The following is a 12,813-nucleotide window of genomic DNA, read 5'->3' as shown; positions in this document are numbered from 1 at the left end:
ATGATGAAGTCCTACTGATTGTTAATCCGGGATAGTTGGAAAGCTTATATTCAGCTGTTTACATTCATAGTATCTTTATATATTATCAACAAGACTAAACAAAAATGATCTCAATAAATTGCTATAAATAAGAGATTTAGTTACTTGGCGTTAGAACTTAGAACCATTAATAGATATTCCAGGCGCTTTAAGAATAGTAATTAATTCTATAATTATATCAAATGTATTCATCGAGTCCTTCAATCAGCGTTTGATCCAAGGAGATAAACAGCCCAAAATGAGACACAAGAAACATTCATCTTTTTTCAAAGAAGTAAACTTGGCCTGTACAGGGATCGAACCTGTGACCTTGGCGTTATTAGCACCACGCTCTAACCAACTGAGCTAACAGGCCAATTTGCACATCTTCTGGAGGACCAGCACAGGAAGCAGTGCTAATGATAGTTCAACCGGGAGATTTGGAAAGCTTAATTTCAGCTGTTTAATATGAATTAACTTTCATATTATCAACATGAAGAAACTAATATGACTTCAAAAAAATTGCAATACAAAAGAGATTTCCATACTTAGTGTTAGAATTTTGAACCAGTAACGTTTTTTCCACGTGGTTTAGCAATAAATAAATATTCATCACCTATATTCAATTGATTCATCTAATCATTCTATCAGCTTCTGTGCAAAGGAAATATGAAGGTAAACATGATACAGAAGAAAATACATCTATTTTCAACATTAAAGGAGCATCAAATATTGGCTTGGAGACTGATTGAAATTATGTCCTTTGCGTTTTTAACTTCATGCTCTAACAGACTAAACTAATAGGCTAACTAAATATATAGAATACTTTTGAAGAATTAGCAGATGAGGAAATGCTACTGATTCCATCCAATCCTTCAAGCAGCGTGTGATTCAAGAAGATAAACAGTCCAAAATGAGACACAAGAAAAATTCATCTTTGTTCAAACAATTAAACTTGGCCTGTACAGGGATCGAACCTGTGACCTTGGCGTTATTAGCACCACGCTCTAACCATCTGAGCTAACAGGCCATTTTGTAAAACTACCTGGAGGTCCAGCATATGAAGAAGGGCAAATGATAGTCAACCCAGGAGATTTGGAAAGCTTAATTTCAGCAGTTTACCATGAAGTTATTGTTATATATTATCAACATGAAGAAACTAATATGACTTAAAAAAAATTACAATACAAAAGAGATTTTCATACTTAGTGTTAGAACTTAGAACCATTAACGTTTTTTCCATGTGATTAAGCAATAAATAAATATTCATCACCTATATTGAAGTGATTCATCTAATCATTTTATCAGCTTCTCCTCAAAGGAAATATAGAGATAAACATGATACAGTAGAAAATACATCTATTTTCAACATTAAAGGAGCATCAAGTATTGGCTTGGAGACTGATTGAAAGTATGTCCTTGTCGTTTTTAACTTCATGCTCTAACAGACTAAACTAATAGAGTCACTAAATATATAGCATACTATTGAAGATGAAGCAGATGATGAAGTCCTACTGATTGTTAATCCGGGATAGTTGGAAAGCTTATATTCAGCTGTTTACATTCATAGTATCTTTATATATTATCAACAAGACTAAACAAAAATGATCTCAATAAATTGCAATAAATAAGAGATTTAGTTACTTGGCGTTAGAACTTAGAACCATTAATAGATATTCCAGGCGCTTTAAGAATAGTAATTAATTCTATAATTATATCAAATGTATTCATCCAATCCTTCAAGCAGCGTTTGATCCAAGGAGATAAACAGTCCAAAATGAGACACAAGAAAAATTCATCTTTTTCCAAAGAATTAAACTTGGCCTGTACAGGGATCAAACCTGTGACATTGGCGTTATTAGCACCACTCTCTAACCAACTGAGCTAACAGGCCAATTTGCACATCTTCTGGAGGACCAGCACAGGAAGCAGTGCTAATGATAGTTCAACCGGGAGATTTGGAAAGCTTAATTTCAGCTGTTTAATATGAATTAACTTTCATATTATCAACATGAAGAAACTAATATGACTTCAAAAAAATTGCAATACAAAAGAGATTTCCATACTTAGTGTTAGAATTTTGAACCAGTAAAGTTTTTTCCACGTGGTTTAGCAATAAATAAATATTCATCAACTATATTCAATTGATTCATCTAATCATTCTATCAGCTTCTGCGCAAAGGAAATATGGAGGTAAACATGATACAGAAGAAAATACATCTATTTTCAACATTAAAGGAGCATCAAGTATTGGCTTGGAGACTGATTGAAATTATGTCCTTTGCGTTTTTAACTTCATGCTCTAACAGACTAAACTAATAGGCTCACTAAATATATAGAATACTTTTGAAGAATTAGCAGATGAGGAAATGCTACTGATTCCATCCAATCCTTCAAGCAGCGTGTGATTCAAGGAGATAAACAGTCCAAAATGAGACACAAGAAAAATTCATCTTTGTTTAAACAATTAAACTTGGCCTGTACAGGGATCGAACCTGTGACCTTGGCGTTATTAGCACCACGCTCTAACCATCTGAGCTAACAGGCCATTTTGCACAACTACCTGGAGGTCCAGCATATGAAGAAGGGCAAATGATAGTTAACCCAGGAGATTTGGAAAGCTTAATTTCAGCAGTTTACCATGAAGTTATTGTTATATATTATCAACATGAAGAAACTAATATGACTTAAAAAAAATTACAATACAAAAGAGATTTTCATACTTAGTGTTAGAACTTAGAACCATTAAAATTTTTTCCATGTGGTTAAGCAATAAATAAATATTCATCACCTATATTGAATTGATTCATCTAATCATTTTATCAGCTTCTTCTCAAAGGAAATATAGAGATAAACATGATACAGTAGAAAATACATCTATTTTCAACATTAAAGGAGCATCAAGTATTGGCTTGGAGACTGATTGAAAGTATGTCCTTGGCGTTTTTAACTTCATGCTCTAACAGACTAAACTAATAGGTCACTAAATATATAGCATACTATTGAAGATGAAGCAGATGATGAAGTCCTACTGATTGTTAATCCGGGATAGTTGGAAAGCTTATATTCAGCTGTTTACATTCATAGTATCTTTATATATTATCAACAAGACTAAACAAAAATGATCTCAATAAATTGCAATAAATAAGAGATTTAGTTACTTGGCGTTACAACTTAGAACCATTAATAGATATTCCAGGCGCTTTAAGAATAGTAATTAATTCTATAATTATATCAAATGTATTCATCCAATCCTTCAAGCAGCGTTTGATCCAAGGAGATAAACAGTCCAAAATGAGACACAAAAAAAATTCATCTTTTTTCAAAGAATTAAACTTGGCCTGTACAGGGATCGAACCTGACACCTTGGCGTTATTAGCATCACTCTCTAACCAACTGAGCTAACAGGCCAATTTGCACATCTTCTGGGGGACCAGCACAGAAAGCAGTGCTAATGATAGTTCAACTGGGAGATTTGGAAAGCTTAATTTCAGCTGTTTAATATGAATTAATTTTCATATTATCAACATGAAGAAACTAATATGACTTAAAAAAAATTGCAATACAAAAGAGATTTCCATACTTAGTGTTAGAATTTTGAACCAGTAACGTTTTTTCCACGTGGTTTAGCAATAAATAAATATTCATCACCTATATTCAATTGATTCATCTAATCATTCTATCAGCTTCTGCGCAAAGGAAATATGATGGTAAACATGATACAGAAGAAAATACATCTATTTTCAACATTAAAGGAGCATCAAATATTGGCTTGGAGACTGATTGAAATTATGTCCTTTGCGTTTTTAACTTCATGCTCTAACAGACTAAACTAATAGGCTAACTAAATATATAGAATACTTTTGAAGAATTAGCAGATGAGGAAATGCTACTGATTCCATCCAATCCTTCAAGCAGCGTGTGATTCAAGAAGATAAACAGTCCAAAATGAGACACAAGAAAAATTCATCTTTGTTCAAACAATTAAACTTGGCCTGTACAGGGATCGAACCTGTGACCTTGGCGTTATTAGCACCACACTCTAACCATCTGAGCTAACAGGCCATTTTGCACAACTACCTGGAGGTCCAGCATATGAAGTAGGGCAAATGATAGTTAACCCAGGAGATTTGGAAAGCTTAATTTCAGCAGTTTACCATGAAGTTATTGTTATATATTATCAACATGAAGAAACTAATATGACTTAAAAAAAATTACAATACAAAAGAGATTTTCATACTTAGTGTTAGAACTTAGAACCATTAATGTTTTTTCCATGTGGTTAAGCAATAAATAAATATTCATCACCTATATTGAATTGATTCATCTAATCATTTTATCAGCTTCTCCTCAAAGGAAATATAGAGATAAACATGATACAGTAGAAAATACATCTATTTTCAACATTAAAGGAGCATCAAGTATTGGCTTGGAGACTGATTGAAAGTATGTCCTTGTCGTTTTTAACTTCATGCTCTAACAGACTAAACTAATAGAGTCACTAAATATATAGCATACTATTGAAGATGAAGCAGATGATGAAGTCCTACTGATTGTTAATCCGGGATAGTTGGAAAGCTTATATTCAGCTGTTTACATTCATAGTATCTTTATATATTATCAACAAGACTAAACAAAAATGATCTCAATAAATTGCTATAAATAAGAGATTTAGTTACTTGGCGTTAGAACTTAGAACCATTAATAGATATTCCAGGCGCTTTAAGAATAGTAATTAATTCTATAATTATATCAAATGTATTCATCGAGTCCTTCAAGCAGCGTTTGATCCAAGGAGATAAACAGTCCAAAATGAGACACAAGAAAAATTCATTTTTTTTCAAAGAATTAAGCTTGGCCTGTAGAGGGATCGAACCTGTGACCTTGGCGTTATTAACACCACCCTCTAACCAACTGAGCTAACAGGCCAATTTGCACATCTTCTGGAGGACCAGCACAGGAAGCAGTGCTAATGATAGTTCAACCGGGAGATTTGGAAAGCTTAATTTCAGCTGTTTAATATGAATTAACTTTCATATTATCAACATGAAGAAACTAATATGACTTCAAAAAAATTGCAATACAAAAGAGATTTCCATACTTAGTGTTAGAATTTTGAACCAGTAACGTTTTTTCCACGTGGTTTAGCAATAAATGAATATTCATCACCTATATTCAATTGATTCATCAAATCATTCTATCAGCTTCTGCGCAAAGGAAATATGGAGGTAAACATGATACAGAAGAAAATACATCTATTTTCAACATTAAAGGAGCATCAAATATTGGCTTGGAGACTGATTGAAATGATGTCCTTTGCGTTTTTAACTTCATGCTCTAACAGACTAAACTAATAGGCTCACTAAATATATAGAATACTTTAGAAGAATTAGCAGATGATGAAATGCTACTGATTCCATCCAATCCTTCAAGCAGCGTGTGATTCAAGAAGATAAACAGTCCAAAATGAGACACAAGAAAAATTCCTCTTTGTTCAAACAATTAAACTTGGCCTGTCCTGGGATCGAACCTGTGACCTTGGCGTTATTAGCACCACGCTCTAACCATCTGAGCTAACAGGCCATTTTGCACAACTACCTGGAGGTCCAGCAAATGAAGAAGGGCAAATGATAGTTAACCCAGGAGATTTGGAAAGCTTAATTTCAGCAGTTTACCATGAAGTTATTGTTATATATTATCAACATGAAGAAACTAATATGACTTAAAAAAAATTACAATACAAAAGAGATTTTCATACTTAGTGTTAGAACTTAGAACCATTAACGTTTTTTCCACGTGGTTTAGCAATAAATAAATATTCATCACCTACATTCAATTGATTCATCTAATCATTCTATCAGCTTCTGCGCAAAGGAAATATGAAGGTAAACATGATACAGAAGAAAATACATCTATTTTCAACATTAAAGGAGCATCAAGTATTGGCTTGGAGACTGATTGAAATTATGTCCTTTGCGTTTTTAACTTCATGCTCTAACAGACTAAACTAATAGGCTCACTAAATATATAGAATACTTTTGAAGAATTAGCAGATGAGGAAATGCTACTGATTCCATCCAATCCTTCAAGCAGCGTGTGATTCAAGGAGATAAACAGTCCCAAATGAGACACAAGAAAAATTCATCTTTGTTCAAACAATTAAACTTGGCCTGTACAGGGATCGAACCTGTGACCTTGGCGTTATTAGCACCACGCTCTAACCATCTGAGATAACAGGCCATTTTGCACAACTACCTGGAGGTCCAGCATATGAAGAAGGGCAAATGATAGTTAACCCAGGAGATTTGGAAAGCTTAATTTCAGCAGTTTACCATTAAGTTATTGTTATATATTATCAACATGAAGAAACTAATATGACTTAAAAAAAATTACAATACAAAAGAGATTTTCATACTTAGTGTTAGAACTTAGAACCATTAACGTTTTTTCCATGTGGTTAAGCAATAAATAAATATTCATCACCTATATTGAATTGATTCATCTAATCATTTTATCAGCTTCTCCTCAAAGGAAATATAGAGATAAACATGATACAGTAGAAAATACATCTATTTTCAACATTAAAGGAGCATCAAGTATTGGCTTGGAGACTGATTCAAAGTATGTCCTTGGCATTTTTAACTTCATGCTCTAACAGACTAAACTAATAGGTCACTAAATATATAGCATACTATTGAAGATGAAGCAGATGATGAAGTCCTACTGATTGTTAATCCGGGATAGTTGGAAAGCTTATATTCAGCTGTTAACATTCATAGCATCTTTATATATTATCAACAAGACTAAACAAAAATGATCTCAATAAATTGCAATAAATAAGAGATTTAGTTACTTGGCGTTAGAACTTAGAACCATTAATAGATATTCCAGGCGCTTTAAGAATAGTAATTAATTCTATAATTATATCAAATGTATTCATCCAATCCTTCAAGCAGCGTTTGATCCAAGGAGATAAACAGTCCAAAATGAGACACAAGAAAAATTCATCTTTTTTCAAAGAATTAAACTTGGCCTGTACAGGGATTGAACCTGATTCCTTGGTGTTATTAGCATCACTCTCTAACCAACTGAGCTAACAGGCCAATTTGCACATCTTCTGGAGGACCAGCACAGAAAGCAGTGCTAATGATTGTTCAACCGGGAGATTTGGAAAGCTTAATTTCAGCTGTTTAATATGAATTAATTTTCATATTATCAACATGAAGAAACTAATATGACTTCAAAAAAATTGCAATACAAAAGAGATTTCCATACTTAGTGTTAGAATTTTGAACCAGTAACGTTTTTTCCACGTGGTTTAGCAATAAATAAATATTCATCACCTATATTCAATTGATTCATCTAATCATTCTATCAGCTTCTGCGCAAAGGAAATATGGAGGTAAACATGATACAGAAGAAAATACATCTATTTTCAACATTAAAGGAGCATCAAGTATTGGCTTGGAGACTGATTAAAATTATGTCCTTTGCGTTTTTAACTTCATGCTCTAACAGACTAAACTAATAGGCTCACTAAATATATAGAATACTTTTGAAGAATTAGCAGATGATGAAATGCTACTGATTCCATCCAATCCTTCAAGCAGCGTGTGATTCAAGGAGATAAACAGTCCAAAATGAGACACAAGAAAAAATCATCTTTTTTCAAAGAATTAAACTTGGCCTGTACAGGGATCGAACCTGTGACCTTGGCGTTATTAGCACCACGCTCTAACCAACTGAGCTAGCAGGCCAATTTGCACATCATTTGGAGGACCAGCACAGGAAGCAGTGCTAATGATAGTTCAACCGGGAGATTTGGAAAGCTTAATTTCAGCTGTTTAATATGAATTAACTTTCATATTATCAACATGAGAAAACTAATATGACTTCAAAAAAATTGCAATACAAAAGAGATTTTCATACTTAGTGTTAGAACTTAGAACCATTAACGTTTTTTCCATGTGGTTAAGCAATAAATAAATATTCATCACCGATATTGAATTGATTCATCTAATCATTTTATCAGCTTCTCCTCAAAGGAAATATAGAGATAAACATGATACAGTAGAAAATACATCTATTTTCAACATTAAAGAGGCATCAAGTATTGGCTTGGAGACTGATTGAAAGTATGTCCTTGGCGTTTTTAACTTCATGCTCTAACAGACTAAACTAATAGTCTCACTAAATATATAGCATACTATTGAAGATGAAGCAGATGATGAAGTCCTACTGATTGTTAATCCGGGATAGTTGGAAAGCTTATATTCAGCTGTTTACATTCATAGTATCTTTATATATTATCAACAAGACTAAACAAAAATGATCTCAATAAATTGCAATAAATAAGAGATTTAGTTACTTTGCGTTAGAACTTAGAACCATTAATAGATATTCCAGGCGCTTTAGGAATAGTAATTAATTCTATAATTATATCAAATGTATTCATCCAATCCTTCAAGCAGCGTTTGATCCAACGAGATAAACAGTCCAAAATGAGACACAAGAAAAATTCCTCTTTTTTCAAAGAATTAAACTTGGCCTGTACAGGGATCGAACCTGTGACCTTGGCGTTATTAGCACCACGCTCTAACCAACTGAGCTAACAGGCCAATTTGCACATCTTCTGGAGGATCAGCACAGGAAGCAGTGCTAATGATAGTTCAACCGGGAGATTTGGAAAGCTTAATTTCAGATGTTTAATATGAATTAACTTTCATATTATCAACATGAAGAAACTAATATGACTTCAAAAAAATTGCAATACAAAAGAGATTTCCATACTTAGTGTTAGAATTTTGAACCAGTAACGTTTTTTCCACGTGGTTTAGCAATAAATAAATATTCATCACCTATATTCAATTGATTCATCTAATCATTCTATCAGCTTCTGCGCAAAGGAAATATGGAGGTAAACATGATACAGGAGAAAATACATCTATTTTCAACATTAAAGGAGCATCAAGTATTGGCTTGGAGACTGATTGAAATTATGTCCTTTGCGTTTTTAACTTCATGCTCTAACAGACTAAACTAATAGGCTCACTGAATATGTAGAATACTTTTGAAAAATTAGCAGATGATGAAATGCTACTGATTCCATCCAATCCTTCAAGCAGCGTGTGATTCAAGGAGATAAACAGTCCAAAATGAGACACAAGAAAAATTCATCTTTGTTCAAACAATTAAACTTGGCCTGTACAGGGTTCTAACCTGCGACCTTGGCGTTATCTGCACCACGCTCTAACCATCTGAGCTAACAGGCCATTTTGCACAACTACCTGGAGGTCCAGCAAATGAAGAAGGGCAAATGATAGTTAACCCAGGAGATTTGGAAAGCTTAATTTCAGCAGTTTACCATGAAGTTATTGTTATATATTATCAACATGAAGAAACTAATTTGACTTAAAAAAAATTACAATACAAAAGAGATTTTCATACTTAGTGTTAAAACTTAGAACCATTAACGTTTTTTCCATGTGGTTAAGCAATAAATAAATATTCATCACCTATATTGAAATGATTCATCTAATCATTTTATCAGCTTCTCCTCAAAGGAAATATAGAGATAAACATGATACAGTAGAAAATACATCTATTTTCAACATTAAAGGAGCATCAGGTATTGGCTTGGAGACTGATTGAAAGTATGTCCTTGTCGTTTTTAACTTCATGCTCTAACTGACTAAACTAATAGAGTCACTAAATATATAGCATACTATTGAAGATGAAGCAGATGATGAAGTCCTACTGATTGTTAATCCGGGATAGTTGGAAAGCTTATATTCAGCTGTTTACATTCATAGTATCTTTATATATTATCAACAAGACTAAACAAAAATGATCTCAATAAATTGCTATAAATAAGAGATTTAGTTACTTGGCGTTAGAACTTAGAACCATTAATAGATATTCCAGGCGCTTTAAGACTAGTAATTAATTCTATAATTATATCAAATGTATTCATCGAGTCCTTCAAGCAGCGTTTGATCCAAGGAGATAAACAGTCCAAAATGAGACACAAGAAAAATTCATCTTTTTTCAAAGAATTAAGCTTGGCCTGTAGAGGGATCGAACCTGTGACCTTGGCGTTATTAGCACCACGCTCTAACCAACTGAGCTAACAGGGCAATTTGCACATCTTCTGGAGGACCAGCACAGGAAGCAGTGCTAATGATAGTTCAACCAGGAGATTTGGAAAGCTTAATTTCAGCTGTTTAATATGAATTAACTTTCATATTATCAACATGAAGAAACTAATATGACTTCAAAAAAATTGCAATACAAAAGAGATTTCCATACTTAGTGTTCGAATTTTGAACCAGTAACGTTTTTTCCACGTGGTTTAGCAATAAATAAAAATTCATCACCTATATTCAATTGATTCATCTAATCATTCTATCAGCTTCTGCGCAAAGGAAATATAGAGGTAAACATGATACAGAAGAAAATACATCTATTTTCAACATTAAAGGAGAATCAAGTATTGGCTTGGAGACTGATTGAAATTATGTCCTTTGCGTTTTTAACTTCATGCGCTAACAGACTAAACTAATAGGCTCACTAAATATATAGAATACTTTTGAAGAATTAGCAGATGATGAAATGCTACTGATTCCATCCAATCTTTCAAGCAGCGTGTGATTCAAGGAGATAAACAGTCCAAAATGAGACACAAGAAAAATTCCTCTTTGTTCAAACAATTAAACTTGGCCTGTACAGGGATCGAACCTGTGACCTTGGCGTTATTAGCACCACGCTCTAACCATCTGAGCTAACAGGCCATTTTGCACAACTACCTGGAGGTCCAGCAAATGAAGAAGGGCAAATGATAGTTAACCCAGGAGATTTGGAAAGCTTAATTTCAGCAGTTTACCATGAAGTTATTGTTATATATTATCAACATGAAGAAACTAATATGACTTAAAAAAAATTACAATACAAAAGAGATTTTCATACTTAGTGTTAGAACTTAGAACCATTAACGTTTTTTCCATGTGGTTAAGCAATAAATAAATATTCATCACCTATATTGACTTGATTCATCTAATCATTTTATCAGCTTCTCCTCAAAGGAAATATAGAGATAAACATGATACAGTAGAAAATACATCTATTTTCAACATTAAAGGAGCATCAAGTATTGGCTTGGAGACTGATTGAAATTATGTCCTTTGCGTTTTTAACTTCATGCTCTAACAGACTAAACTAATAGAGTCACTAAATATATAGCATACTATTGAAGATGAAGCAGATGATGAAGTCCTACTGATTGTTAATCCGGGATAGTTGGAAAGCTTATATTCAGCTGTTTACATTCATAGTATCTTTATATATTATCAACAAGACTAAACAAAAATGATCTCAATAAATTGCAATAAATAAGAGATTTAGTTACTTGGCGTTAGAACTTAGTACCATTAATAGATATTCCAGGCGCTTTAAGAATAGTAATTAATTCTATCATTATATCAAATGTATTCATCCAATCCTTCAAGCAGCGTTTGATCCAAGGAGATAAACAGTCCAAAATGAGACACAAGAAAAATTCATCTTTTTTCAAAGAATTAAACTTGGCCTGTACAGGGATTGAACCTGATACCTTGGTGTTATTAGCATCACTCTCTAACCAACTGAGCTAACAGGCCAATTTGCACATCTTATGGAGGACCAGCACAGAAAGCAGTGCTAATGATAGTTCAACCGGGAGATTTGGAAAGCTTAATTTCAGCTGTTTAATATGAATTAACTTTCATATTATCAACATGAAGAAACTAATATGACTTCAAAAAAATTGCAATACAAAAGAGATTTCCATACTTAGTGTTAGAATTTTGAACCAGTAACGTTTTTTCCACGTGGTTTAGCAATAAATAAATATTCATCAACTATATTCAATTGATTCATCTAATCATTCTATCAGCTTCTGCGCAAAGGAAATATGGAGGTAAACATGATACAGAAGAAAATACATCTATTTTCAACATTAAAGGAGCATCAAGTATTGGCTTGGAGGGGAGGAGCTTGGCGGGCATCCGAGATGGCCGCTTGAGCACAGCGCTCTCCGGACCCTCGCCGCTCCCGGCGTTTTATCCTGACTGAATCCTGATTTCCTGCAAGAATTCATGTGGAGGACGTTTGGCTGATGACCCTGGCACTTTTCAGAAATCGATTTGGACATTTGATTCCTGAGATATGGTGATCTGAACTTTTGGGCTCCGCCCTTGAGGTGCGCCCGGGACGGGGTGCGGTTCTGTGGCCGTCCTGGAATTGAACAACAGCGGCAGGAGAACTAGCCTTGTGGGTCCCCCTCCTAAGTTTCGGTTTTGATTCTGTTTCGACTTGGGCCGACAGTGTGCGTGTCGTGCAGGGGCTGATACTTGGAGGCAGATCGGCTATTGGGCCTTCCTGTGGACTATTTGCTGGTTTGGCGACCTCTACCCGAGTGGTGCCCTTTTTGGAACCTTTGGTCCTGCGATTTGGGTGTCGGGCCCGTTGACCCTGGTGGCTCGCCTTGTGACGCATCTTCAAAATGGCGGGCAGAGGGGACAGGGAGACGCGCAAGACGAAAACACCTCTGCGCGGAGCTCCGGTTCAAACAAATGTTATGGACCGCTATACCCATTCTAAGGGGTCCCCCGGAGCTGCCCTGCCTGGTCCTATTACAGCGTCCGATCGAGTTTTGGAGGAGTCAGCGGAGCCCTCCCTGCAGGACATTATGGGCGCCATTTCGGGCGTGAGGGAATCCATTGGCCTGCAGTACGAGGCCTTGGCCCATAAACTTGACAC

General features: G+C 34.5%; 8 non-coding genes across 8 annotated transcripts; all 8 read right to left on the bottom strand.

Moving 5' to 3' along the window:
- Positions 1 to 320: 320 nt before the first annotated feature.
- TRNAI-AAU (transfer RNA isoleucine (anticodon AAU)) lies at positions 321 to 394 on the bottom strand. Its single transcript has one exon. It is a non-coding gene; the product is annotated as a tRNA-Ile (tRNA).
- Positions 395 to 974: 580 nt separating this feature from the next.
- TRNAI-AAU (transfer RNA isoleucine (anticodon AAU)) lies at positions 975 to 1,048 on the bottom strand. The gene has a single exon. It is a non-coding gene; the product is annotated as a tRNA-Ile (tRNA).
- Positions 1,049 to 2,492: 1,444 nt separating this feature from the next.
- Positions 2,493 to 2,566, bottom strand: TRNAI-AAU (transfer RNA isoleucine (anticodon AAU)). Its single transcript has one exon. It is a non-coding gene; the product is annotated as a tRNA-Ile (tRNA).
- Positions 2,567 to 4,009: 1,443 nt separating this feature from the next.
- Positions 4,010 to 4,083, bottom strand: TRNAI-AAU (transfer RNA isoleucine (anticodon AAU)). Its single transcript has one exon. It is a non-coding gene; the product is annotated as a tRNA-Ile (tRNA).
- A 3,618-nt stretch (positions 4,084 to 7,701) lies between these two features.
- On the bottom strand, positions 7,702 to 7,775 carry TRNAI-AAU (transfer RNA isoleucine (anticodon AAU)). The gene has a single exon. It is a non-coding gene; the product is annotated as a tRNA-Ile (tRNA).
- A 787-nt stretch (positions 7,776 to 8,562) lies between these two features.
- Positions 8,563 to 8,636, bottom strand: TRNAI-AAU (transfer RNA isoleucine (anticodon AAU)). Its single transcript has one exon. It is a non-coding gene; the product is annotated as a tRNA-Ile (tRNA).
- Positions 8,637 to 9,216: 580 nt separating this feature from the next.
- TRNAI-GAU (transfer RNA isoleucine (anticodon GAU)) lies at positions 9,217 to 9,290 on the bottom strand. The gene has a single exon. It is a non-coding gene; the product is annotated as a tRNA-Ile (tRNA).
- A 1,444-nt stretch (positions 9,291 to 10,734) lies between these two features.
- TRNAI-AAU (transfer RNA isoleucine (anticodon AAU)) lies at positions 10,735 to 10,808 on the bottom strand. The gene has a single exon. It is a non-coding gene; the product is annotated as a tRNA-Ile (tRNA).
- Positions 10,809 to 12,813: the final 2,005 nt, after the last annotated feature.

This window comes from Lissotriton helveticus, chromosome 4_1 (genome assembly GCF_964261635.1).
Source record: "Lissotriton helveticus chromosome 4_1, aLisHel1.1, whole genome shotgun sequence".
NCBI lineage: Eukaryota > Metazoa > Chordata > Amphibia > Caudata > Salamandridae > Lissotriton > Lissotriton helveticus.
Note: the sequence above shows the minus strand (reverse complement) of the source record. Positions and strands in the feature narration are given on the sequence as shown.